Genomic DNA, 6,346 nt, shown 5'->3' with positions numbered 1-6,346 from the left:
GAGAGAATGTTGAAAATTAAGTGAACTGGTAAGGTAAGGAATGAGAAGATTCTCCGAATAATCAGTTAAGAAAGGAACGTATGGAAAACACTGACAAGAAGGGACAGAATGATAGGACATGTGTCGGAACGCATGTTGGAATACAGCCAAAGGAATAATTACGAACGTAGGGTGCAAGTCCTACTTTGAGATGAAGAGGTTAGCTCAGGAGAGGAATTTGTGGCAGGCCGCAGAAAGCCAGTAAGAAGACTGATGGAAAATGAAAACCTTTGACAAAAGGCACGTTGTTACGGACCGGCACTGGGAAGGAGCACCTCGGAAACGCCAAAGCCGGTCGACTCGTCGCACGCTACTGTCGTGAATATTTCTGGAAACTGGTTGAAAGACTGTGATGTCACTAACAGGCGTCAAGGTGTTGGGCGTCCATGTCTGTTCACAGAATGTGTAAAACAAAATAAGCAGCCACGTATGGTAGGCCTGATGACAGAGCACTACACTGGTGCAGCTACAGGTGTCATCGAGCACAGTGCTCGGTGCACATAGTTAGCCGTGGAGCTCCACAGTAGAAGACCAGCGTGACTTGGTCGGTGGTTGTTCTGTATTACAAATTAAACTGCTTTCCTATCCTCTAATTTCATGTGTGTTTGGGTGTTGTTATCCTAAACAATGCAAGTGATGTAACAATGAATTACAGACCCATATCACTGACCTCAATTTGCAGTAGGATTTTGCAGCATATACTGTACTCGAACATTATGAATCATCTTCAAGAACATGACTTATTGATACGAGGGGCGTTCAGAAAGTAAGCTCCGATCGGTCGCGAAATGGAAACGACTATGAAAATCCGATAAAGCTTTGCACAGATGTGTTGGGTAGTGTCTCTAGTATAACCCCAGTTAGCATCACGTCGCTCTTCTCATTTCTGAGCTCGCAGTGAGTGCGTAAAGATGTCTAGAAAATAGTGTCTGCCGCCAAGTACGAGGGCCTGGTGAGAAATTTCGCCTGAAGCTATGCAGCTAACATTAATAACTGTCGTGCTGTTTCTTCTTCAAGACAATTCTCAGCCGCATTCTGCAGGGGCAATGAAGATGCTCCTGCATCGTTTTCAAATGGAAATGTGAGATTACCCACAATACAGTCCGCAATTGTCTCCCCCTGAGTTTCATCTCTGGTCACATGAACCGCTGTCTTTGAAGACAACATTTTGACACAGACAACGAGGTGTAGGCCAGCGTGGAGAATTGGCGGAAAGCACTGGCGGCTGCCTTCTGTGATGAGGCTATTGAAAAGTTGGTACAACGCTATGACAAAAGTCTAAGTCAGAACGGCGACTACGTAGAGAAGTAGCTGAAAGGTGTAGCTAATTGTTACAAGTAAAACATTTCTGATGTTCACTGTGGTTTCAATTTGGCAATCAATCGGAGCTTACTTTCTGAACAGGCCTCGTACATAACCAACACGGATTCAGAAAATATCGTTCTTGTGCAACACAGCTAGCTCTTTATTCCCATGAAGTAATGAGTGCTGTCGACAAGGGATCTCAGATCGATTCCATATTCCTAGATTTCCAGAAGGCTTTTTGATGCCGTTCCTCACTAGCGACTATTAATCAAATTGCGTGCATATGGAGTATCGTCTCAGTTGTGTGACTGGATTCGTGATTTCCTCTCAGAGAGGTCGCAGTTCGTAGTGATAGACGGTAAATCATCGAATAGAACAGAAATGATACTGGCTTTCTACAAGGTAGTGTCATAGTCCCTCTGCTGTTCTTGATTTACATAAATGATCTAGGTGATGATCTGAGAAGCCACCTTACCTTGTTTTGCAGATGACGCTGTAATCTAACGTCTAGTAAAGTCATCAGACGGTCAATTCCACTGGTCCCGACGGAGGTTCTAGTCCTCTCCCCCGGGCATGGGTGTGTGTGTTTGTCCTTAGGATAATTTAGGTTAAGTAGTGTGTAAGCTTAGGGACTGATGACCTTAGCAGTTAACTCCCATAAGATTTCACACACATTTGAACATTTTTTTGATCAGTTCCAATTACAAAATGATCTAGAGAGAATTTCTGTATGGTGCGAAAACTGGCAATTGACACTAAACAAAGAAAAGTGCGAGGTCATCGACATGGTTACTAAAAGATATCCGATAAATTTTGGGTATACGATAAATCGCACAAATCTAAGGGCTGTCAATTCGACTAAATACCTAGGAATTACAGTCACGAGCAACTTAAATTGGAAAGACCACATAGATAATACTGTAGGGAAGGCGAAACAAAGACTGCGCTTTGTTGGCAGAACACTTATAAGATGCGACAAAACCAGTAAAGAGAGAGCCTACATTACACTCGTCTGTCCTCTGCTGGAATACTGCTGCGCGCTGTGGGATCCTAGGTAGGATTGACAGAGGACATCGAAAAAGTGCAAAGAAGGGCAACTCGTTTCGTGTTATCGCGCAATAGGGGTGAGAGTGTCACTGATAGGATACGCGAGTTGGGGTGGCGGTCACTGAAATAAAGGTGGTTTTCTTTGCGGCGAGATCTATTTACGAAATTTCAGTCACCCACTTTCTCTTCTGAATGCGAAAATATTTTGTTGACACCCACCTACGTAGGGAGAAATGATCATCATAATAAAATAAGAGAAATCAGAGCTCGAACGGAAAGATTTAGGTGTTCCTCTTTCCCACCCGCCGTTGAGGAGTGGAATTGGAGAGAAGTAGTATGAAAATGTTTTGATGTACCCTCTGCCAGGCACTTAAGTGTGAATTGCAGAAGAACCATGTAGATGTAGATGTAGACGAATGTAAGCGCTATCTGATAAAAGGGGTCGCCAAAACTATCTAAAACTTCATTGCAATTAACTTCAACCTAATTGATTAGAAATCCCTAAAACAGTATACTACAGAAGCTGCCCAGTGAAACTATGTATTATGCAGAGCAGTGAACAGTGCTACAAAGCGTGACATCACAGTACGTGGTATGCTCTTCCAACACTCAAGAGTAACAGAATAAAATTCTACACAAAATTGCAAATCGAATTTTGAAAGAATAAATGTTCAAAATGTCTCTGTCTGTGGTACCCTAGATCGATACCACCCTCACCAGCTTCTTACAGTCGGCAAAGAAAACTCATGTTTCTGACAGATGCAGACAGCGGTCTCGCGGGGGTCCTGCGAAACCAGTGATGCGCGCCCACTGAGCCATACTTTCAGCGACTCCCCGCCATGTAGGACGGCCGGCGGCAGCTACACGGCCCAGTCCCAGTCGCAGTCTTCGAGAGTCTCCGGTCTTAGTCAGCCTTAGACAGTTCGGTCGCGCATTAGTAGCGGGAGCCTCACACTCCACGACGCTCTTTAGTTTGCTTCTGGCAATAGTTGGTCTTGATTGCTGTTTGTTCTTTTATAAAGTCTCTTACAACGTTTGCAGAAGAGCTTCTGTGAAGTTTGGAAGGTAGGAGACGAGGTACTGGCAGAATTAAAGCTGTGAGGACGGGTCGTGAGTCGTGCTTGGTTAGCTCAGTTGGTAGAGCACTTGCCCTCGAAAGCCGAAGGTCCCGAGTTCGAGCCTTGGTCCGACACACAGTTTTAATTTGCCAGGAAGTTTCATTTCCCCCCCTGTCCAGCTTCTCTACGACGACAGCTGCTGCACCACTCTGTAGCCCACCTCTCCTTACCACTGTGTACGAAGCAGTATTTAGCATTATTAAAATCCCCCGTAAATGTACGTTCGCAAACTGACTAAATAAAAATTCAAACACTAAATTATGCACACACGAATGTAACACTGCACTGTAAGAATAAGACTGTCTAACAGAAATGAGATGTAAACTGAACTTTACCTACTCTGATCTTATATTAGTTTTCGAATTCAATGCTTGGCTATGAATGACTTTGCTGTTCTCTAACTTAGGTTAAACTGGCCCTAAAAACTTTTCATAGCTTACCTGTGGCAACGGGAACTCTGTAATGCTCGAGAGTGATGAACATAAAAATATAGCACAGCAGCAAAGCAGGAAAGAAAGCCTTGCGCAGTGCAATCCAAGGAAATGCAACTATTCCAAGCAGAGTAGATAATCATACAATGAAGGTTTTCAAGACCGGAAGTTTCAGCTGCTGAGAATTTTCCGGGTTGTATGGCCCTGATCCATGGAACTCTTCAATCCGTGACATTTCGTCCAAGGCTACGTTGGACATCTTCGGAGGTGCTCCTGGTTGTGCTGAATCTTGCCGACTCACGAGTCAGACGTCGAAGAGCGGCCTTAATACTGTGGAAAGTGGGCGTGGTCTGGATTTCACGTGATAGCAGAGATAAACCTTGTAAAAGATAAATTTTTTTAACTATCGATTATAGTACGTCGAAGATAAAAACTTCTCATCGATTCTGTAGCCCCGCAGTCGATGTATACTGAGTTTCGTGGCTTCTTCTTTGCTATTAAAATTATCCACTTTTTCATATATTTCGTCAGAATAGATAATTTCTCTTAATTAGTCTCAATAATGGAATAACTCAAATCAATAAAGAAAAAGTCCACTAAAAGTTTCCCCTTTTCAAACACATCATAAATTACGCACAAGGAAGCAATTAAACAAATGCGTTACCTGAAAATCTTCACACTCCTCATATTTCCAGGAATCAATATCCTCTGCTTTTGTATCTCTTTGCTTTGTTAGCAATTTCCAGACCACTTCGTACCGTGACCCGACTCACACACATACCTCACACAGAATGCTACCGGCAGCAATACTCTCTCCATCCGAACACGCCTTGGAAGACCCAATGGGACCGACCGGTCGCCGTGTCATCCTCAGCCCACACGCTTCACTGGATGCGGATGTGGAGGGGCATGTGGACAGCACAACGCTCTCCCGGCCGTATATCAGTTTACCACACCGGAGCCGCCACTTCTCAATCAAGTAGCTCCTCAGTTTGCCTCACAAGGGCTGAGTGCACCCTGCTTGCCAACAGTGCTTGGGAGACCGGATGGTCACCCATCAAAGCGCTAGCCCAGCCCGACAGCTGTGATCTGACGGGAACCGGCGTTACCACTGCGACAAGGCCGTTGGCACCGGCAACGATAATTCTAATGAAAACCAAAGATCACATTGCTTGTACTCAGATCCTCTGTTGAATACTTCTGTTCAAAAAGTATTCAGTGTACAAATATGAAGAGACGTTGAAAAAAAAAATAGATCTCATGTAACTTTCACTGAATACCAAAAAGACGCTAGTATTCTAACACCCGTACGTGTTCCGTGTTGACCCAGCGACAATTACCTTTACAGTGAACACGCAGTCATTCAGATTGGTCCGAGGATCGATGACAAACTTGTCGCCTGATAGGATGAAACATGTTTCTCGTTAATCCTGTCCGGATACACCGTCCTCTAGGCGGAGCATTGCTCAAAACAAGTACCGTGCCATGGACACACACCAGTGGGGGTCAGTGTTGTGTTATGGGGATGTTCACCTCTGCTTCCAAGGGACCTGCGCCAGCAGTCGAAGAAACCCTGACAGCTGCGGACTACGTGAACGTTATTGCTGTCATCTGCATACCCTCACGCTTGACCAAGAAGGCGTCTTCCAGCAGGACAAAAAGGTCAGGATCATGATACAATGGTTTGAGGAGCGTTTTAGTGAACTCATGTTGGTATCCTCTCCACAAAATTCGACTGATCTCAACCTGCTGGAAAACATCTGGAATACTATCGGGCGCCAACTCCGAGCTCACAAAACAGAGACCCTCAGTAATAATAATAAAGTTGAAACGTCCCCTTTGAACAATTATACAGGACTGTGCATAAACTGACACACAATATTTTTAGCGCAACGCAATCTGACTTTCAAAAATCCCTACAAAAGAATGGCCCTGACTAACATTAACCTATACCTTACACAAATCACTTACCTCACAAAAATCTTCGTTACTCAAGCTACAGCAATACAGTGAGCGCCACTACTGCCAGCTAAATAAAAGATTCAAACTACGGAGACACTAACTACTGATAGGCATGGCTAGCAAATGGAAGATTTTGATAGAGAACAAACAAAGTATTTACCTCAATAGTGTTCAAAAGTCATAATGTATATAGGAGTTCATGATATCCAGTGTTACAAATTTCAAAACTCCGCCATCTCTCTCCCCACATCCACCACTGCTGGCGGCTCACCTCCAACTGCGCAACGCTACGCGCTGTTCACACCCATCTGCCCAACACTACAATGGCAGACAACAATGCAAACTAGCCACAGACTGCACACAGCACATACAGAGCGCTACGTGGCGTTACCAATATAAAAACTTAAACAGCCTACTTACATAGCCCCAATGCTCCCCACAAAA

The sequence above is a fragment of the Schistocerca nitens genome, chromosome 2, assembly GCF_023898315.1.
Source record: "Schistocerca nitens isolate TAMUIC-IGC-003100 chromosome 2, iqSchNite1.1, whole genome shotgun sequence".
In the NCBI taxonomy this organism is placed as follows: Eukaryota; Metazoa; Arthropoda; class Insecta; order Orthoptera; family Acrididae; genus Schistocerca; species Schistocerca nitens.
This window is presented reverse-complemented; position numbering follows the sequence as displayed.